General features: G+C 39.4%; 1 pseudogene; it reads right to left on the bottom strand.

Annotated features, from left to right (window-relative positions):
* The window catches only part of LOC148548982 (uncharacterized), a 29166-nt pseudogene extending 5751 nt beyond the window's left edge, over positions 1-23415 (bottom strand).
* Between the last annotated feature and the right edge of the window lie 328 nt (positions 23416-23743).

Raw genomic sequence — 23743 nt, 5'->3', positions numbered from 1 at the left:
AAAACAGCACATCTGCTCCGAATCACTCATCAATTGATGACAAGCTCTCTAAGATTGAAACCTTCATTGAAGGAATATGCAGAGACATTCAAGACAGTAAAGTATTCAGAGAGGAAGTGCAGTCAAACATGCAGAATCAAAATGCTGCCATCACAAAACTGGAGACACAAATCAGCTATCTTTTTAAGCAGCTTCCGAACCACAATTTTTGCTATGATGCCCATTCAAGCAAAAGGGAGGAGTGTCAACCTATCACACTTAGGAGTGGGAAGGAACTGAAGGAACATCCCCAAAAACCACTAGAAGAAAGCTCAATTGAAAAGGAAGAGGAGCAAGATGGAATGCAACCCCCCACACCAAGTTTGCAGAAAGAGAAAAAGATACCCCAACTCAACGTCTCAAGAGCTCCATACCCCCAGCTATTGAAGAAAAAGGAAGATGACAACCAGTTCTTGAGATTTTTGGAAATCTTCAAGAAGCTACAAATCAACATACCATTTGCTGAAGCCATAGAACAAATGCCACTTTATGCCAAGTTTTTGAAGGAGCTAATGACTAAGAAGAGAAGCTGGAAGAACAATGAGACTGTGATACTAACTGAAGAGTGCAGTGCTATCATTCAGCATAAACTACCTCAGAAACTGAAGGATCCTGGGAGTTTTCAGATCCCTTGCATTATAGGAGAAATCACAGTAGAAAAGGCTCTTTGTGACTTAGGGGCCAGCATCAATTTGATGTCAGTAGCTATGATGAGAAAGATGAAAATTGAGGAGGCTAAACCAACAAAAATGGCTCTACAACTGGCAGACCGATCATTCAAATTCCCTCACGGGATAGTGGAGGATTTGCTAGTAAAAGTAGGAGATTTCATATTCCCAGCAGATTTTGTGGTGCTGGACATGCAGGAAGACGCCAAAACCTCCATCATTTTGGGAAGGCCATTCTTGGCCACTGCTGGAGCTGTCATTGATGTTCAAAAGGGTGACCTCACCCTTAGATTACACAATGAAAAGATGACATTCAATGTGTTCAAGGCCATGAGTTATCCACCGGAACAATTGGGGGAATGCATGAGGTTAGATGCACTTGAGGATGAAGTGCAGGAGAATTTTGAAGAAGATGAACCTGAAGAGAACGAGAGATTGGTGGAGGAAGAATCTAAATCAAGTGAAGAGGTAGCTACAACAAAAACACATATACCAGATGCACCAAAGGAAGGGAGCGAAAAATCAGAAGCACCCAAACTTGAACTCAAAGCATTGCCACCCACTCTCAAATATGCATATCTAGGAGAAAATGAAAACTACCCAGTGATCATAAATTCATCCCTCAGTCAAGATCAAGAGGACGAGCTACTCAAGGTGTTGCGGGAGCATAAGGATGCCATTGGATGGACCCTTGCTGACTTGAAGGGAATCAGTTCAGCCATATGCATGCATAAAATACTGTTGGAAGATGATGCCAAGCCATCCATTCAATCCCAAAGAAGGCTGAACCCAATCATGAAGGAAGTGGTACAGAAAGAGGTTATGAAGCTTTGGCAAGGAGGAGTCATATACCCAATTTCGGATAGCCCTTGGGTTAGCCCCATACATGTTGTGCCAAAGAAGGGAGGGATCACTGTGGTTACCAATGAGAAGAATGAGCTCATACCTACAAGGACCGTCACAGGATGACGGATGTGCATAGACTACAGGAAACTCAATGAGGCTACACGAAAGGATCATTTTCCCCTTCCATTCATGGATCAGATGTTGGAAAGACTTGTAGGGCACGCATATTATTGTTTTCTCAACGGTTATTCAGGATATAACCAAATAGTGGTTGATCCAAGAGACCAAGAGAAAACCTCATTTACCTGTCCGTATGGAGTGTTTGCCTATAGGCACATGCCATTTGGATTATGTAATGCCCCTGCAACTTTCCAACGCTGCACGCTTTCTATCTTTTCAGATATGATAGAAAAATTCATTGAAGTTTTTATGGATGATTTCTCGGTATTCGGAGATTCTTTTCCTAGTTGCCTACATCACCTCGCCTTGGTATTGAAAAGATGCCAAGAGACCAATTTGGTCTTGAACTGGGAAAAATGCCACTTCATGGTGACAGGAGGAATAGTCCTTGGTCACAAGGTCTCTCACCAAGGCATTGAGGTTGATAGAGCTAAAGTAGAACTTATTAAAAAACTACCCCCACCCAGTGATGTCAAGGCAATTAGAAGTTTTTTAGGACATGCTGGTTTTTACAGAAGGTTCATTAAAGATTTTTCAAAGATAGCCAAGCCCTTAAGCAATCTCCTTGTATCTGATACACCATTCATCTTTGATGAAACCTGCATGCTAGCATTTGCACATTTGAAAATGAGGTTATCCTCTGCTCCTATCATCTCCCCACCTGATTGGAACCTACCATTTGAATTGATGTGCGATGCATCTGATTTTGCAGTTGGGGCAGTGTTAGGACAAAGGAAAGATAACCTAGTTCGTGTGATATACTATGCTAGCAAAGTCCTTAATGAAACTCAAAAGAATTATACCACTACTGAAAAGGAGTTGCTAGCAATAGTTTTTGCATTTGACAAATTTAGATCATACCTCATTGGTGCTAAAGTGATTGTTTTTACAGATCACACAGCACTTAAATATTTGTTTGCCAAGCAAGAATCAAATCCAAGACTAATAAGGTGGATCTTACTGTTGCAGGAATTCGATATTGAAATCAGAGACAAGAAAGGAGTGGAGAACAAGGTGGCAGATCACCTATCCAGAATCCCCATGATCAAGGTGGAGAAAATGATACAAATGTGAACGAGCTCTTCCCTGATGAGCAGTTGATGACAGTTCACAAAGCACCATAGTTCGCAGATATTGCAAATTTCAAGGCGACTGGGGCATTACCCCCAGGGATCAATAAACATCAAAAGAGGAAGCTCATGAATGATGCAAAATACTTTGTCTGGGACGAACCATATCTCTTCAAGAAATGTTCAGATGGAATTCTTAGAAGATGTGTTTCGGAAGAGGAAGGGAGAGAAGTCCTGTGGAACTGCCACGGTTCATGCTATGGTGGGCACTTTGGAGGGGACAGAACTGCAGCAAAGGTGTTACAAAGCAGATTCTTTTGGCCCACCCTTTTCAAGGATGCCAAGGAACTAGTAAAAAGCTGCAATGAATGCCAAAGATCTGGAAACCTGCCCAAAAGAAATGCCATGCCATAAAATTTCATCTTGGAACTGGAACTGTTTGATGTGTGGGGAATTGATTTCATGGGACCATTCCCAACCTCATATGCAAACAAGTACATCCTGGTAGCAGTGGATTATGTTTCCAAGTGGGTAGAGGCTATTGCAACCCCAACTAATGATAACAAGGTAGTCATGAACTTCCTCAGGAAGAATATCTTTAGCCGGTTTGGAGTCCCAAGAGCCCTCATCAGTGATGGAGGGAGCCACTTTTGTAACAAACCACTAGAAGCTCTCCTCTTACGATATGGGGTAAAACACAAAGTAGCCACACCTTACCATCCTCAAACAAGTGGGCAAACTGAGATATCCAACAGAGAGCTGAAGAGGATCCTGGAAAAGACTGTGGGCGCATCTAGAAAGGATTGGTCGAAGAAGTTGGATGATGCTCTTTGGGCATACAGAACAGCATTCAAAACCCCACTTGGAATGTCTCCATATCAACTAGTCTATGGGAAGGCTTGTCATTTACCACTGGAGATGGAACACAAAGCTCTTTGGGCTATTAAGATAATAAATTTTGATAGCATGGCTGCTGGTGCAAAAAGGATCTTACAGCTGCAAGAGATGGAGGAATTCAGGTCACAAGCCTATGAAAACACTAAGATGTATAAAGAGAAGGCAAAGAGAAAACATGACATGCATCTGGCACCCAGGAGTTTCGAAAAAGGGCAGCAAGTACTCCTTTACAATTCTAAATTAAGGCTGTTCCCAGGAAAACTCAAGTCAAGGTGGTCCGGACCTTTCATGGTTACAAAAGTATCACCATATGGCCACATCGAAATCACGGATGAAGGTTCAGAAAGGACTTTTACAGTGAATGGACAAAGACTCAAGCATTATCTGGGCAACATGGGGGAAAACCCCAGAGTAAAGTACCATCTCAAGTAATTAAGGACATGTCGAGCTAGCGACGATAAAAGAGCGCTCTGTTGGGAGGCAACCCAACCTCAGGTAGTTTCACTTTCGTCTTTATTTCAATAAAAATCACAAAGTTGTTTCCCCTGTATTGTAAGGAGCTAAGTTTGGTGTTCCACACCAAAACAATCCAAGAGTGATAGTGTAGTTCTAAGTTTGGTGTTCCACTAAAGGACATTGGTTAGAATTACACTCCACTCCAAAAGAACATTGCTAGCTCCATCCAATCAAGAGAAACAACTTAGATGTAGTTAGACTTTAGGTGATCATTGCTTTTCTGATAGCAAGATATGAGGGTCTCTGCATATATGCAATGTTTTGTACTGGGCAAAGAACTAAGTTTGGTGTTCACACACCAAATTGAGTTCGAGAGGCACAAGCATGCATGTAAGCTAACTATGTCTCAAGTGCTCTGGGAACGAGCAACTTCCAGCAACCTTGCAGGAATCTTATAAGGAAATGGTGCACCTTCGCCCAAAGAAGCGAGGCAGCGAAAACTAGGATGATGACAAAGAGAGAGGGGGACCAGAGGTCATCACCCAAAGGTTGTATCGCTACCTAATTCCATTGTACTCAGAATTGTTAAAAGTTGAAAGTCCGGATGCACTTTTGATTTGTAGTTGCTCGTAGTTGAACCCTTTTTAAATTCTGTCTTTTAAGTTTTCCTTCTGAATAGGTCTATGTGCACTGGTCTTTAAATGTCACTGCACCATCACTTAACTTACTTGTATACTTGTCCCTTTAAATCAAATAAAAAGAGAATGATTGTTTTCAAAAGACCAGGGTAGAGTTCATATTGTGGAAGAGTGATGAGCGGATATTTTAGACGCTTTTTGGGGATAATTTCATATAGTTTTGAGTATGTTTTAGTTAGTTTTTAGTCTATTTTTATTAGTTTTTAGGAAAAATTCATATTTCTGTACTTTACTATGAGTTGTGTGTTTTTCTGTAATTTCAGGTATTTTTCTGGCTGAAATTGAGGGAGCTGAGCAAAAATCTGATTCAGGCTGAAAAAGGACTGCTGATGCTGTTGGATTCTGACCTCCCTGCACTCAAAGTGGATTTTCTGGAGCTACAGAACTCAAAATGGCATGCTTCCAATTGCGTTGGAAAGTAGACATCCAGGGCTTTCTAGCAATATATAATAGTCCATACTTTTCACAAGGATAGATGACGTAAACTGGCGTTCAACGCCAGTTCTCTGCCCAATTCTGGCGTCCAGCGCCAGAAAAGGATCAAAAGCTGGAGTTGAACGCCCAAACGCCCAAACTGGCATAAAAACTGGCGTTCAACTCCACAAATGGCCTCTGCACGTGAATTACTTAAGTCTCAGCCCAGCACACACCAAGTGAGCCCCAGAAGTGGATCTCTGCATCATCCATCATAGTTTACTCATATTTTGTAACCCTAGGCTACTAGTTTAGTATTTAAACAACTTTTAGAGACTTATTTTGGATCTCATGACATTTTAGATCAAAACCTTGTATTCTCTGACGGCATGAGTCTCTAAACCCCATTGTTGGGGGTGAGGAGCTCTGCTGTGTTTCGATGAATTAATGCAAGTATCTCTGTTTTCCATTTAAACACGCTTGTTCCTATCTAAGATGTTCATTCGCGCTTAACTGTGATGGAGGTGATGATCTGTAACATTCATCACCTTCCTCAAATCATGAACGTGTGCCTGACAACCACCTCCGTTCTATATACGATTGAATGAGTATCTCTTAGATTCCTTAAATCAGAATCTCCGTGGTATAAGCTAGAATTGATGGCGGCATTCATGAGAATCCGGAAAGTCTAAACCTTGTCTGTGGTATTCCGAGTAGGATTCAAGGATTGAATGACTGTGACGAGCTTCAAACTCCTGAAGGCTGGGCGTTAGTGACAGACGCAAAAGGATAGTAAATCCTATTCCAACCGGATCGAGAACCAACCGGTGATTAGCCGTGCTGTGACAGAGCGCGTGAGCGTAGTTTTCACTGGAAGGATGGAAGGTAGCCATTGACAACGGTGATCCACCAACACACAGCTTGCCATAGGAGGACGTGCGTGCGTGAACAAGAAGACAGAGGAAAGCAGAGATTCAGAAGACAAAGCATCTCCAAAACTCCAACATACTCTCCATTACTGCATAACAAGTAACCTTTAATCCATGCTCTATTGTTTATTTGCGATTCAACTGATAAACATAATTGACTTCCTGACTAAGATTTACAAGATAACCATAGATTGCTTCAAACCAACAATCTCCGTGGGATTCGACCCTTACTCACGTGAGGTATTACTTAGACGACCCAGTGAACTTGCTGGTCAGTGGTACGAGTTGTGAAAAGTGTGATTCATAATTCGTGCACCAAAGAGCATTCATGAATCTTTGGGGTAGTCATAAGTTAGCTAAGTTGGTTCAACCACAAGGCTAGGAGGACAACCATCTGACCTGAATACTTTGCTTTGGATACACTCATGAGACTAAGTTAATAACAAGATCCTAATAAGAGAAAAGGGAAAGAACAATGGAAGTGAAAAACAAAAGAAAAAGAGTAAGCAATAAGGCTAGGCATCAATGGTTTTAATCTTGAGGCAAGTGTCTGTGGTGCTCCTATGTGAGGGATCTACTTGGATGAATAAGCTCTTAGGGGTGCCTTATCACTTGGTAACTTGGGTTAACTAACTCGGGATTATCAACTGAAAGTCCACTATCAAGAGTAACCTTCACTACAGAACACTTAGTAACCCAAAGAGGTGCTGGACACCAAGGTCTCAAGAAAAGAAAATAAATAAACTAAATGCCTGTAGTGTGTATGTATGGGGGAGAGACTTGAGGGAGTAAGTCCTTAGGGGTGCTTCAACACCTAGCACCTTGAACCAACTGGTTCGGGAGTGTTGGCTGAAAGTTTATTTTAAAGAGTTGTCCCCTTACAGAGCACTTAGCCTAAATAACACAAATAACCCTTGAAGTAACAATAAAAGGATCAATGAATAAAAGTCTCATGAGATATAAACAAAGTAAGTGTTTAGGGACATGATAAAGGTCTGAAAGCCAGTAATAGAATGAACCTAAGTTGCTATGCATGAAACCACCATAAAATCAGTAATATGACTTCCACAAGAATGACTCATTCCTCTGGATATTCCATTCATCATTTTCTTGTTCCAGTACTTGCTTAGGGACAAGCAAGTTTTAAGTTTGGTGTTGTGATGCCAGGGCATCTTGGCCAGTTTCACTGACCTTTTCTTTACTGTTTTTAGGTTAGTTTCATGCATTTCTTTAGGAAATAAGCTAGTTTTGGGTAGATATTCACTTATGCCTTGATTCAAGCATACATTGTGCATTTTACATAATTTCATGAGGATTTTGCATAAGTTTAGTGACATATATTATGTTGCATTACTCATGACTTGGACTAGAGCTTTGATGCACTTTATTGATTGATTTCAGGACCAAAAGGAAGCAAGAAAAGGGGAGGTAACTTGCGAGGATAATGAGAAAAGTGATTGCCAATAACACTCTCAAAAAGCCATCAATGCCCACGTTAGAGAGTCACGTTAACTAAGTTAACGTGAACTCTAACGTGAAGAAGAGAAGATGAGCCAACGTTAGTGACACTTAACATTGTCACTAACGTTGGCAATTACTCATAAGTGGCCACGTTAGAAGCCACGTTAACCTGGTTAACGTGGCCTCTAACGTTAAGGGGGAAGAGAAACCAATGTTAGTGACACTCAACATTGTCACTAACGTTGGCCTATGGTGCAAAGTACCACGTTAACTCCCACGTTAACTTGGTTAACGTGGGAGCTAACGTAAGGGATGAAGAGTTGTCGACAACGTTAGTGACACTCAACATTGTCACTAACGTTGAAGCAACCACACAACCCCCAAGAGTCACGTTAACTTCCACGTTAACTTGGTTAACGTAGAAGCTAACGATGAGGAATGAAGGTTGAGCCAACGTTAGTGACACTCAACATTGTCACTAACATTGGGATGGCTAAGAATGGCCACGTTAACCTAGTTAACGTGGACTCTAACGTGAGACCTAGGGGCACATTGGAACGTTAGTGACAATGTTGAATGTCACTAACGTTCTCGAAGGTTGGCAAAGGCCACGTTAGAAGCCACGTTAACCTAGTTAACGTGGGCTTTAACGTGAGGCAAAGGGGTGCATTGGAACGTTAGTGACAATGTTAAGTGTCACTAACTTTCTCGAACTTATATTCTCACTAAATGTTAACACCCCTAACGTCCTGAACTAAAGTCTCTGCCCACTTCACACTTTCTTTCTGCAAGTAAAGCCAAGCCCAAATAAAGAAAGGAACTGCTTCAAACTCAAGATCCAAAGGCCCAAGACTTTAAGAATCACACTAGAAGCTGAGAAGAGTAGTATATATAGGAGTAGCTTTGAATTGAGAAGGGAGTTCTAGAGGCTGGAAAAAGAGCACTGCTCTCTATATTTTACTTTCTTTGCAGATTCTAGTTTTATGATGTATTCTCCATCTTTGTTTTCATTTTCAAGAGCTATGAACAACTAAACCCCTTTCATTGGGTTAGGGAGCTCTGTTGTAATTTGATGGATCAATACTAATTTTCATTATTCTTCTTCTATCTTTCCTCTTGATTTTACTTGAAAGCTTTCGGTCTTCATCCAATTGAGTAGTTATCTTGGAAGAGAAGCTATTCAAACTTGGATCTCTTTTGAACCTTGAAAGAGGAATGAAGAGATCAAGCTAGAAATGCTTTCTCATGCTGGACCAAATTGGGTTTGGATGGGCATGTGACTATAACCCTCTCAATACTTGGTTTGGGAAATGCATGTGGTATAATCAGTGACCATACTTCATCTCTTCTCATGAGCAATTGACCAAGAAATTGGCTATTGATCAAGATTTGAGAGATTGAATTGCAAGAAATTGTAATTCAATCACTTAAGATTGCCAAGGAGATCAATGAGTGCATTGATTGAGGAAGAGATGAAAATGAACTTGATCCGGAGAATTACAACATCTCCTAAGCCCAATGAACTCCCCATCTCTGATCTTACCCATTCTCTTTAATTTCTTCTATTTACTTTTATGAGCAAATCCCCCATTCCCATTTACAATTATGCAATTTATTTTCAGTCATTTACTTCCAGTCCTTTAATTCTAGCATTTACTTTTCTGTTATTTACATTCCCGCCATTTTATTTTCTGCAACTCTCAACCCAATTTCTGGATTCGCTCAACTAGAACATTCTTCTAATTAAAGTTGCTTGATCAATCAATCCCTGTGGGATTCGACCTCACTCTATTGTGAGTTTTTACTTGACGACAAATTCGGTACACTTGCCGAAGGGAGATTTGTTGTGAGACAAGTTTCCCGTGCATCACAAAGTTACTAGTTTAGTATAAAAACTACTTTTAGAGATTCATTTGGGAACTTATGACATTTTACATTTGACATTGTATCTTCTACGGCATGAGTCTCTAAACTCCATAGGTGGGGGTGAGGAGCTCTGCTGTGTTTCAATGGATTAATGCAATTACTACTGTTTTCTATTGAATCACGCTTGATTCTATTCTAAGATACTCACTCGTACTTCAATATAGAGAATCTGATGATCCGTGACACTCATCATTATTCTCAATTTTATGAACGTGTGCCTGACAACCACTCCCATTCTATCTGAGCTCAACGTAGTCATTGGGCGACAGCTTGAGTGCGTATCTCTTGGGTTTCTGATCCACGGACTGAGTCCGTGAGATTAGGACCTTCGTGGTAGAGGCTAGAACCAATTGGCAGCATTCCTGGGATCCGGAAAGTCTAAACTTTGTCTGTGGTATTCCGAGTAGGATCTGGGAAGGGATGACTGTGACGAGCTTCAAACTCACGAATGTTGGGCGCAGTGACAGTGTGCAAAAGGATAGAGAGATCATATTCCGACGCTAGTGAGAACCGATAGATGATTAGCCATGTGGTAGCTGTACCTGGTATTTTTCATCCGAGATGAGAAATCTGACAGTTAATTAGCCGTGCAGAGATCGTACCTGGTATTTTTCATCCGAGAGGATCATAAAGCTTGCCATTGAAGGAAGCCATGCGTGTTTGGAGAAGAAGACAGTAGGAAAGCAGAGATTCAAATGATAGAGCATCTCCGGAACCTCAACCTGTTCCTCACTACTGAATCACATGTACCATTTATTTTATGTTATTTACTTTTCATAAAGAAAATCATTTTTATCATTAATCTCCTGACTAGGATTTACAAGGTAACCATAGCTTGCTTCAAGCCGACAATCTCCGTGGGATCGACCCTTACTCACGTAAGGTATTACTTGGACGACCCAGTGCACTTGCTGGTTAGTTGTGCGGAGTTGTGAAAAGTGTAGTCACAATTTCATGCACCAAGTTTTTGGCGCCGTTGCTGGGGATTGTTCGCGTTTGGACAACTGACGGTTTATTTGTTGCTTAGATTAAGAAAAATTTATCTTTTTGGTTTAGAGTCACTAAAATTGCGTCTTCTATTATTGTTTTTGGTTAAAATTTCAAAATCCTTGTTTTCCTTTTTCTAGATTTTTTTTTTCGAAATTTTCTATATAAATAAATAAAAACCAATAACCTAATAATTGAGTATTTTGTTTGAGTTTAGTTTCATGTTTTAAGTTTGGTGTCAATTGCATATTTTTATTTTTCTTCATATTTTTAATTATATGTTCCTTGTTCTTTCTTAATATTCAACTTGTTCTTGTGTATTTTCCTTGTTTGATCTTTAGTTTTTCTTGTTTTGTGTTTTTCCTTGTTTTTCTTGTGCAATTTCGAATTATTAGTGTCCAAAGTATAAAAATTTTTAAGTTTGGTGTCCTTTGTGTCCTTATTTCCTTAAAAATTTTCAAAATTTGTTCTTGGTGTTCATCTTGATCTTCAAAGTGTTCTTGGTGTTCATCTTGACATTCAAAGTTTTCTTGTTTGTTCTCTTTGTTTTGATCTAAAAATTCTAAGTTTGGTGTCACTTTATTATTTTTCTCTTTCCTCATTAAATTCAAAAAAAAATCTTTTCCTTTAATTACTTATCATTTTCGAATTACTTAGGTTGACTTAGTCAAAATTTTTAAAATTTGGTAGTTTCTTATTAGTCAAGTTAGAATTTCAATTTTAAAAATTTATCTTATTTAATCTTTTTCAATTCTCTTTTTTTTTTATATTTTTCGAAAATCCTTTATAAAATTTTTCAAAATCTTTTTCTTTTATCATTCATAATTTTCGAATTACTTGTACTATTTTATTATTTTGATTGAAAAATTTTATGTTTGGTGTTTCCTTGTTGAGAAAGTTTCAATCTTCAAATTTTAAAATCATATCTTTTTTCAAATCTTTTCTTTTATTTATTTATTTTTACAAGTATCTTTAATTTTAAGACATATCTTTTTCAAAACTCCCTAACCACTTTCTCTCTCTTCAATTTTCGAAAATCATATCCAAAATTTTTCAAATCTTTTTAATTAATTAGCCATTTTAGTATTCAAATTTTTTTTATTTTATTTTATTTTTTAGCTTTCGAAACTTATAGTCTATTTTCTAATTATTTTATTTTATCTTATTTCCTTTTTATTCGGTTTATCCTTAATTAAATTAAATAAAAGAAAAAATATACTTTATTTGCAATCCACATCATCTCCCTTTCCCCATCATGGACCTAAGTGGAAATGAACAATCCAGAAGGACTCTGGGGTCATATGCTAACCCCACTAATGCTTCCTATGGAGTAGTATCTGTATACCACCTATCAGAGCTAGCAGTTTTGAGCTAAATCCTCAGCTCATTATCATGGTGCAACAAAATTGTCAGTATTCCGGTCTTTCACAGGAAGAACCTACTGAGTTTTTGGCACAGTTCTTACAAATTGCTGACACAGTATATGATAAGGAAGTAGATCAAGATGTCCACAGATTATTACTATTTCCATTTGCTGTAAAAGATCAAGCTAAGAGGTGGTTAAATAACCAACCCACAGCAAGCATAAGAACATGGAAACAGTTATCAGACAAATTCCTGAATCAGTATTTCCCTCTAAAAAGGATGACACAGCTAAGGCTGGACATCCAAGGCTTTAAACAAGAGGATAATGAATCTCTATATAATGCCTGGGAGAGGTACAGAGGGATGCTAAGGAAATGCCCCTCTGAATTGTTTTCAAAATGGATGCAGTTAGACATCTTCTACTACGGGATTATAAAAAAAGCCCAGATGTCTCTAGACCACTCAGCTGGTAGATCTATACACACGAGAAAGACAATTGAAGAGGCTCAAGAGCTCATTGATACAGTTGCTAGAAATCAATATCTATACTTAAGTAGTGGGTCTTCCATGAAAGAAGAAGCTAAAGCAGTATCCACTAAACTTAGTCCTCAAGAACAAGTTGTTGAACTCAATCAGCAATTGCTTATTATAACAAAACAGTTTGCAAAATTTAAAAAAATGCTGTAAAAAACCAAAGATGCTAACCAAAATATGGAAAAACATCTAAATCATACAAGATAGCAGTTATCTAAACAGATAACAGAAGAATGCCAAGCTATTCACTTAAGGAGTGGGAAGACATTGAATGTTTCAACTCAAGGCAGCAGAAAGCCAAGAAAGGAACAACTGACAGAGGATGACCAACCCACTACCCAAAATCCCTCCGAGGACAGTAAGAGCCCATAGAGGAATGATTCTGGCATTCAAACGCCAAAAAAGGGTGGCAACCTGGCGTTAAACGCCCAAAAAGCACCCAATTCTGGCATTCAAACGTCAATAAGGGATCAGACACATCTAAGTGCTTATAACAACCCCCTTAGGCAGGCTTCTCCAACCACTTCTGTGGGAAGTAAACCTGTAGCAACTAAGGTTGAAAAATATAAAGCCAAGATGCCTTATCCTCAGAAACTCTGCCAAGTGGAATAGGATAAACAATTTGCCTACTTTGCAGACTATCTCGGGACTCTTGAAATAAAGATTCCGTTTGCAGAGGCACTTGAGCAAATACCCTCTTATGCTAAGTTCATGAAAGAGATCTTAAGTCATAAGATGGATTGGAGAGAAACTGAAACAATTTTTCTCACTGAAGAATGCAGTGCAGTCATTCTGAAAAGCTTACCGGAGAAGCTTAAAGATCCCGGAAGCTTTATGATACCATGCACATTAGAGGGTGCTTGTACCAAGATAGCTCTATGTGATCTTGGGGCAAGCATCAACCTAATACCTGCATCCACTAACAAAAAGCTTGGTTTGGCTGATGAAGTTAAACCAACCTGGATATGCCTCCAACTTGCTGATGGCTCCATTAAGATTCCATTAGGCGTAATTGAGGACATGATTGTCAAGGTTGGGCCATTTGCTTTCCCCACTAACTTTGTAGAGCTGGAAATGGAGGAGAACAAGAGTGCAACTCTCATTCTAGGAAGACCTTTCCTAGTAACTGGACGAACCTTCATTGACGTCCAAAGAGGGGAGATAACCCTGAAAGTCAATGAGGATGAGTTCAAGTTGAATGCTGTCAAAGCTATGCAGCATCCAGACACATCAAAGGACTGCATGAGCGCTGATATTATTGACTCCCTAGTTGAAGAGGTCAATATGAATGAGAGTCTCGAGTCATAGTGATGCACCACTATTTCGTGGTACATCTTGTGCTTAATTGAGTGGATTTTATCCACTATTCTCACATTTATTCATGTAATTGCATGTTTTACATTTTCCTTCCTGATTTTGTGCTATGATTGAAAACATGCTTCTTTAGCCTTAAAATTTACTAATTATTAATCCTCTCTTATTACCATTCGATGCCGTGATATGTGTATTAAGTAATTTCAGGATTTATAGGGCATGAATGGCTTAGAGGATGGAAAGGAAGCATGCAAAAGTGGAAGGAATACAAGAAGTTGAATAAATTGCTAAGCTGTCCAGCCTGACCTCTTAACTGACCATAACTTGAGCTACAGAGATTCAAATGAGGCGGTTCTAGTTGCGTTGGAAAGCTAACATCCGGGGATTCGAAATGATATATAATTTGCCATAGTTTCTCTAAAGATAAGTGATGCACACGCATGAATCCACGCGCACGTGTGGATCTGCAAAAAATCCAGCGACCTGTACGTATCAGAAATCGCCCCCAGCGATTTCTGGGCTGTTTTTCACCCATTTTTCAGCCCAGAAAACACATATTAGAGGTTATAAAGTGGGAGAATCCATTCATTCCTAGATACAACTTTCATACACATAATTTTAGGTTTTTAGATGTAGTTTCTAGAGAGGGAGGCTCTGTCCTCTCTCTAGGATTTAGGATTTAGGATTTCTCTTAAGGTTATGATTTCTTCTTCTTTCCAATTTCAGGTTCAATGTTTCTTTAATTTAGTTTCTCTTCTACTTTTATTCGTTCTAGTACTTTTGTTTATTTATTTTTCTTATTGATTTTCTTCTTTTCTAATTTGGTTTATGAACTCCATGTTAGATTTGATTTCTTATTTAATGCAATTTGAGGTATTTCATATTTATGATTTTAATTTAGCTTTTTACATTCTTAGCTTTGATTGATGAATTGATTAATTGGAGACACTTGAGTTATCAGACTCCTTTGTTGATTGATAATTGGAATTTGCTGGTTAGTTTGGATCCCTTTAAAGCTAGTCTTTCCTTAGGAGTTGACTAGGACTTGAGGAATCAAATTGATTAGTCCACTTGACTTTCCTTTATTTAGTAAGGGTTAACTAAGTGGGAGCAAAAGCCAATTCTCATCACAATTGATAAGAATAACTAGGATATAACATCCAGTTCTTATACCTTGCAAGGGTTTTCATGATTATTAATTTACTTTCTTGCCAATTTATTTCCTTGTTCCCTATTTCAAAAACCCAAAAAGAAACTTTTCCATAACCAATAATAAATCATACTTCCCTACAATTCTTTGAGAGATGACCCGAGGTTTAAATACTTCGGTTATCAATTTTATTAGGTTTGCTTTAGTGATGGTGCACAAATTGTGAATCACACTTTTCACAACTCGTACCACTAACCAGCAAATGCACTGGGTCGTCTAAGTAATACCTTACGCGAGTAAGGGTCGAATCCTTCGAAGATTCTTGGCTTGAAGCAATCTATGGTTAGCTTGTAACTCTTAGTCAGGATATCAATTATAATTATCAGTTTGAATTGCGAGAAATAAAAGAGCATGAAATAAATACTTGTTCTGCAGTAATGGAGAATATGTTGGAGTTTTGGAGATGCTTTGTTTTCTGAATCTCTGCTTTCCCCCTGTCTTCTTCTTCATGCACGCAAGGTTCCTCCTATGGTAAGTTGTATGTTGGTGGATCACTGTTGTCAATGGCTACCATCCGTCCTCTCAGTGAAAATGGTCCAGGTGCGCTGTCACCGCACAGCTAATCATCTGTCGGTTCTCACTTATGCTGGAATAGGATTCATTGGTCCTTTTGCGTCTGTCACTACGCCCAACCCTTGTGAGTTTGAAGCTCGTCACAGTCATTCAATCCCTGAATCCTACTCAGAATACAACAGACAAGGTTGAGACTTTCCGGATTCTCAAGAATGCTGCCAATGGATTCTATCTTATACCACGAAGATTCTGATTAAGGAATCTAAGAGATATTCATTCAATCGAAGGTAGAACGGAGGTGGTTGTAAGGCACGCGTTCATAGGTTGAGAATGGTGATGAGTGTCACGAATCATCACATCCATCATATTGAAGTGCGAATGAACATCTTAGATAGAAACAAGCGTGTTTGAATAGAAAACAGAAATAATTGCATTAATTCAGTAAGACACAGCCAAACTCCTCACTCCCAACAATGGAGTTTAGAGACTCATGCCGTCAAAGAGTACAAAGTTCAGATCTAAAATGTCATGAGATACAAAATAAATCTCTAAAAGTTGTTTAAATACTAAACTAGTAACCTAGGTTTACAGAAAATGAGTAAACTAAGATAGATGGTGCAGAAATCCACTTTTGGGGCCCACTTGGTGTGTGCTGGGGCTGAGACTTAAGCTTTACACATGCCTAGGATGTTTCTGGAGTTAAACGCCAGGTTGTAACCTGTTTCTGGCGTTTAACTCCAATTTGTAACCTGTTTCTGGTGTTTAACGCCAGAATGCAACATGGAACTGGCGTTGAACACCAGTTTTCGTCGTCTATCCTTGAGCAAAGTATGGACTATTATATATTTATGGAAAGCCCTGGATGTCTACTTTCCAACGCAATTGAAAGCGCGCCAATTGGACTTCTGTAGCTCCAGAAAATCCATTCCGAGTGGAGGGAGGTCAAAATCCAACAACATCAGCAGTCCTTTTTCAGCCTGAATCAGATTTTTGCTCAACTCCCTCAATTTCAGCCAGAAAATACTTGAAATTACAGAAAAACACACAAACTCATAGTAAATTCTAGAAATATGAATTTTTCCTAGAAACTAAAAAAAAATATACTAAAAACTAACTAAAACATACTAAAAACTACATGAAGTTAACCCCAAAAAGCGTATAAAATATCCGCTCATCACAACACCAAACTTAAACTGTTGCTTATCCCCAAGCAACTAGACAAATAAAATAGGGTAAAGAGAAATTAAGAAGCAATAATATCTCAAAGTTTTGAGTGAAGCTCAAATTCTAATTAGATGAGCGGGACTAGTAGCTTTTTGCTTCCGAACAGTTTTGGCATCTCACTTTATCCTTTGAAATTCAGAATGATTGGCATCCATAGGAACTCAAAATTCAGATAGTGTTATTGATTCTCCTAGTTTAGTATGTTGATTCTTGAACACAGCTACTTTATGAGTCTTGGCCATGACCCTAAGCACTTTGTTTTCCAGTATTACCACCGGATACATAAATGCCACAGACACATAGTTGGGTGAACCTTTTTAGATTGTGACTCAGCTTTGCTTAAAGTCCCCAATTAGAGGTGTCCAGGGTTCTTAAGCACACTCTGTTTTTGCTTTGGATCTTGACTTTAACCGCTCAGTCTCAAGTTTTCACTTGACACCTTCACGCCACAAGCACATGGTTAGGGACAGCTTGGTTTAGTCGCTTAGGCCAGGATTTTATTCCTTTAGGCCCTCCTATCCACTGATGCTCAAAGCCTTGGATCCTTTTTATTACCCTTGCCTTTTGGTTTTAAGGGCCATTGGCTTTTTCTGCTAGCTTTTTTTTTGTGCAAGCTTTTGTATTCACTGCTTTTTCTTGCTTCAAGAATCAATTTTATGATTTTTTCAGATTATCAATAACATTTTTCTTGTTCATCATTCTTTCAGGAGCCAACAATTTTAACATTCATCAAATTCAACATAAAAAACATACACTGTTCAGGCATTCATTCAGAAGACAAAAAGCATTACCACCATATGTAAATAATTAGAATTTTCCTTATTAAAAACATGAAAAAATATTGCCTCCTTATTCTAAAGAAAATCTGCTATTTTATTCATGTTTAATGATGATGAGAAAAATAAATTATAGCTTAATTGGAGATAAAATCAAAATAGAGATACTAATTACTACTACTCATATATAACTTCTAAGGTAAATTTCTAATAACAACAATTATCACAGAGTTAAGGCTAAGATTAGAACTCAACAACCTTGAATTTGGGAGGTGGATGCCTCTTTAGTCTGTGGAGTGCTTGGTCCTTCAAGAGATAGTTTCTGACGCTTTAGTTCCTTCAATTCACGCCCTTGCTCTTCTTGTTCTCTAAGCAGTTTGTAGACCATGCTGTTTTGATTTTGCTGTTCTTCCTTCAGTTGATCCACAGCTTCTTGCAACTTGGTGACAGATGCTTCTAGGCGCTCCTAGTATTCAATTTGAGGGATTTCTGGGAGGAACTCCTGTGCTCTCCTCTTGATAGGGTCGTCCTGCACTTGTTGTCCTTCCATAGACTTTTTGGTGATTGGTAGCTCCACTGGGATGTACTCATCTACTCCCATTTTTATCCCAGCATTTTTACATAATAGGGAGACCAAGCTTGGGTAAGCCAATCTGGCATCTTTGGAGTTCTTGTTTACAATTTTGTAGAGCTCACAAGCAATCAGCTGATGAACTTCCACTTCTTTTTCCAGCATAATGCAATGAATCATTACTGCTCTTCTGATGGTGACTTCAGAGAGGTTGCTAGTGGGCAGTATAGAGTGCCCAATGAAGTCCAGCCAGCCTCTGGTGACTGGTTTGAGATCTCCTCTTTTGAGTTGGTTCGGGGCACCCTTTGTGTTGGTTGTCCATTTAGCTCCAGGGAGACATATGTCCTCTAGGATTTTGTCCAAGCTCAGGTTTGATCTCATCATTCTCCTATTAAAGGAGTCTGGGTCATCTTGCAGTTGAGCCAACTTGAAGATCTCCCTTATTTTGTCAGGGTGGGTGTGAACAATCTTCCCTCTTACCAGAGTTCTATAGTCATAGAATACGGTTCCCGCTATTCTCTGCCTATCCGTCTGCCATAGATTAGCATAGAATTCCTGAACCATGTTTCTTCCCACCTTTGTTTCAGGATTAGCTAGGACTTTCCAGCTCCTGTTTCGAATTTACTCTTGGATTTCCGGATATTTGTCTTCTTTCAGATCAAATTTAACTTCCTGGATCAATGACCTTAGACCCATTATTCTGTAGTAATGGTCTGAATATTCTTTGGTTAAGAACTTCTCTTGATTCCAAAGTGGTTTTGGAATATTCTCTTTCTTACCTCTTGAGTTGGTTTGTTTTCCTTTAGGAGCCATGATCTTAGTGGGTGTTAGTTTATTGATCACGGATAAACACACCAAACTTAGAGGTTTGCTTGTCCTCAAGCAAAAGAAAAGAAAGGAGAGGGATAGAGGGAGAACCAAGTTCGAATTGTGGAAGAGAAAGGGAGGCCGAACGAGGATTTAAAGGGAAGGGGGTGGGTTTTCGAAAACTTTTGAAAAGATATGATAGAAGATATGATTTGTAAAAGATAAGTATAATAGAAAAAGGATGTACTTTAAAATTTAAAAGATATGAATAATGTGAAAGATATTTGAAAAAGATAGCTTTGTTTTGAAAAAGATATTGTGAAGATTTGAAAAAGATATTTATAAGTTGAAAAAGATAGGAAAGGAGATATATTTGTTTTGAAAAGGATTTGAATATAATTTGCAGAGGATTAAAAAAGGGTTTATGAATTAAGATACATTTGATATCTTTTGAAAAGAGATTTGAAAATTTAGGATTTGTAAGAAATCATGAATTGAAATATGAAAATTGAAAAAAAATTTGAAGTGAAAACGAAATTGCCTACTCCCCACAATCCTGGCGTTAAACGCCCAACTGCTGCATGTTTTGGGCGTTTAACGTCCAATTGGTGCTTGGTCTGGGCGTTTAACGCCCAGCTGTTGCTTCTAGCTGGCGTTAAATGCCAGAAACTCCTTTGTCACTGGGCGTTTTTCTGAAGCCCAGGATGCTGTAAATCTGGCGTTAAACGCCTAGAAGCTGCTTCTTTCTGGCGTTTAATGCCCAGATGGCTATCTCTACTGGGGTTAAATGCCCAGTAGATGCTCCTTTTGGGCGTTTAACGCCCAAAACAGCTCTTACTGGCTTTTTTTCGCACCAGTGAGCTTCTTTTTGCTGTTTTGTGCTCTGAATCCTTCTGTAACCCTGTGAACTTATGCAATTGATTCTTTACCTTGAAGATTATTAATATTGAACTTATATAATTTAAAAAATAAATAAAATGAAGAATAGAATAAAATAACAGAAAAAGTTTTGCTAATGGTTGGGTTGCCTCCCAGCAAGCGCTTCTTTATTGTCTTTAGCTGGACCTTGCTGAGCTTTTAATCTAGCCTCAGCCTTGAGCACTCTTGCTCAACATTGCCTTTAAGATAATGCTTGATTCTCTGTCCATTAACAATGAACTTCTTATTAGAATCAATGTCTTGAAGCTCCACATAGCCATATGGTGATACACTTGTAATCACATATGGTCCCCTCCACCGGAATTTCAGTTTCCCAGGGAATAGCCTGAGCCTAGAGTTGAACAACAAAACCTTTTGTCCTGGTTCAAAGACTCTAGATGACAGCTTTCTGTCATGCCACCTTTTTTATTTCTCTTTATAAAGCTTGGCATTTTCGAAAGCAGTGAGTCTTAATTCCTCTAGCTCATTCAGCTGGAGCAATCTTTTTTCTCCAGCTAATTTGGCATCAAAGTTTAGGAATCTGGTTGCCCAGTAGGCCTTATGTTCCAGTTCCATGGGCAGATGACAGGCCTTACCATACACAAGCTGGTATAGAGAGGTCCCTATAGGAGTCTTGAATGCTGTTCTGTAAGCCTATAGGAGTCTTGCCCAATCCTTTCTACGGGTACTTACAGTCCATTCCAGGATTCTTTTTAGTTCTCTATTAGAAACTTCAGCTTGCCCATTTGTCTGTGAATGATATGGAGTTGCCACCTTGTGGCTAATCCCATACCTGACCATGGCAGAGTAAAGCTGTTTGTTGCAGAAGTGAGTGTCCCCATCACTGATTAGTACTCTAGGGACACCAAACCAGCTGCAGATATGTTTCTGGAAGAACTTCAGCACTGTTTTAGTATCATTAGTGGGTGTGGCAACGGCCTCTACCCATTTTGATACATAGTCGACTGCCACCAGAATATAAGTGTTTGAGTATGATGGTGGGAAAGGTCCCATGAAGTCAATTCCCCATACATCAAACAACTCAATCTCCAAGATTCCTTGTTGAGGCATGGCGTAACCATGAGGCAGATTACCAGCTCTCTAGCAACTGTCACAGTTACGTACAAACTCTCGGGAATCCCTATAGAGTGTAGGCCAGTAGAAGCCACATTGGAGGACCTTGGTGGCTGTTCGCTCACCTCCGAAATGGCCTCCATATTGTGACCCATGGCAATGCCATAAGATCTTCTGTGCTTCTTTTCTAGGTACACACCTACGGATTATTCTGTCTGCACATCTCTTTAAGAGATAGGGTTCATCCCACAAGTAGTACTTTGCATCATTAATTAATTTTTTCCTTTGTTGCCTGCTGTACTCTTTGGGTATGAAACTTGCAGCTTTATAGTTTGCAATGTATGCAAACCATGGTATTTCCTGAATGGCGAACAAATGCTCATCTGGGAAGGTTTCAGAGATCTCAATAGAGGGAAAGGACGCCCCTTCTACTGGTTCTATCTGGGACAGATGATCAGCCACTTGGTTTTCTGTCCCTTTTCTGTCTCTTATTTCTATATCAAACTCTTGCAGAAGCAACACCTATCTTATGAGCCTAGGTTTTGAATCCTGCTTTGTAAGTAGATATTTAAGAGCAGCATGGTCAGTGTACACAATCACTTTTGATCCTACTAAGTATGATCTAAACTTGTCAATGGCATAAACCACTGCAAGTAATTCTTTTTCTGGGGTTGTGTAATTTTTCTGGGCATCATTTAAAACACGGATAGCATAATAAATGACATGCAGAAGCTTGTCATGCCTCTGCCCCAGTACTGCACCAATGGCATGGTCACTGGCATCACACATTAGTTCAAATGGTAATGTCCAGTCTGGTGCAAAAATAACTGGTGCTGTGACCAGCTTAGCTTTCAGAGTCTCAAATGCCTGCAGACACTCTGTGTCAAACACAAATGGCATGTCAGCAGCTAGCAGGTTGCTCAGAGGTTTTGTAATTTTTGAAAAATCCTTTATAAACCTCCTATAGAATCCTGCATGCCCCAGAAAGCTTCTGATTTCCTTAACATTGGCAAATGGTGGTAATTTTTCAATTACCTCTACCTTAGCTTGATCCACCTCTATTCCCTTGTTCGAAATCTTGTGCCCAAGGACAATCCCTTCAGTCACCATAAAGTGATATTTTTCCCAGTTTAAAACCAGGTTAGTCTCTTGGCATCTTTTCAGAACTAGCGTCAGGTGATCAAGACAGGAGCTAAATGAGTCTCCATATACTGAGAAGTCATCCATGAAGACTTCTAGAAATTTTTCCACCATATCAGAGAAAATAGAGAGCATGCATCTCTGAAAGGTTGCAGGTGCATTACACAACCCAAATGGCATCCTTCCGTAAGCAAATACCCCAGATGGACATGTGAATGCTATTTTCTCTTGATCCTGGGGATCTACTGCAATTTGGTTGTAACCTAAATAGCCATCCAAAAAGCAATAATAATCATGACCTGCTAGTCTTTCTAGCATCTGGTCTATGAATGGTAAAGGAAAGTGATCCTTTCTGGTGGCTGTATTGAGCCTTCTGTAGTCAATACACATGCGCCACCCTGTAACTGTTCTTGTAGGAACCAGTTCATTTTTTTCATTATGAACCACTGTCATGCCTCCCTTTTTGGGCACAACTTGGACAGGGCTCACTCAGGGGCTATCAGTAATAGGATAAATAACCCCAGCCTCCAGTAAGTTGGTGACCATTTTCTGCACCACTTCCTTCATGGCTGGATTTAGCCGCCTCTGTGGTTGAACCACTGGCTTAGCATCATCCTCCAATAGGATCTTGTGCATGCATCTAGCTGGGCTTATGCCCTTAAGGTCACTTATAGACCACCCAAGAGCTGTCTTGTGTGTCCTTAGCACTTGAATTAGTGCTTCCTCTTCCTGTGGATTTAAAGCAGAGCTTATGATCACCGAAAAAGTGTCACCTTCTCCCAGAAATGCATATTTTAGGGATGGTGGTAATGGTTTGAGCTCGGGTTTAGGAGGTTTTTCCTCTTCTTGAGGAAGTGTCAGAGGCTCTTTCAATTCCTCTGAATTCTCCAGCTCAGGCTAAACATCTTTAAAGATGTCTTCCAGCTCTGATTCGAGACTCTCAGCCATGTTGATCTCCTCTACCAAAGAGTCAATGAGATCAACTTTCATGCAGTCTTTTGGTGTGTCTGGATGCTGTATAGCCTTGACCGCATTCAACTTAAACTCATCCTCATTGACTCTCAGGGTTACTTCCCCATTTTGGATATCAATGAGAGTTCGTCCAGTTGCTAGGAAATGTCTTCCTAGAATGAGAGTAGCACTCTTGTGCTCCTCCATTTCCAGCACTACAAAGTCAGTGGGAAAGGCGAATGGCCCAACCCTGACAATCATGTCTTCAATTACGCCTGATGGGTATTTAATGGAGCCATCAGCAAGTTGGAGACATATCTTGGTTGGTTTGACTTCTTCAGTTAAACCAAGCTTTCTGATAGTAGATGCAGGTATTAGGTTGATGCTTGCCCCAAGATCACATAAAGCTGTCTTGGTGCAATCACCCTCTAATATGCATGGTATCATAAAGCTCTCGGGATCTTTAAGCTTTTCTGGGAAGCTTTTCAGAATGACTGCACTGCATTCTTCAGTGAGGAGAAATTTTTCAGTTTCTCTCCAATCCTTCTTATGACTCAAGATCTCTTTCATGAACTTGGCATAAGAGGGTATTTGCTCAAGTGCCTCTGCAAACGGAATCTTTATTTCAAGAGTCCTGAGATAGTCTGCAAAGCGGGCAAATTGCTTATCCTGCTCCTCTTGTTGGAGTTTTTGAGGATAAGGCATCTTGGCTTTGTATTTCTCAACCTTAGTTGCTGTAGGTTTATTTCCTACAGAGGTGGTTGGAGAAGCCTTT

Source organism: Arachis ipaensis, chromosome B8, assembly GCF_059453495.1.
Source record: "Arachis ipaensis isolate K30076 ecotype BB chromosome B8, ASM5945349v1, whole genome shotgun sequence".
In the NCBI taxonomy this organism is placed as follows: Eukaryota; Viridiplantae; Streptophyta; class Magnoliopsida; order Fabales; family Fabaceae; genus Arachis; species Arachis ipaensis.
This window is presented reverse-complemented; position numbering and strand designations above follow the sequence as displayed.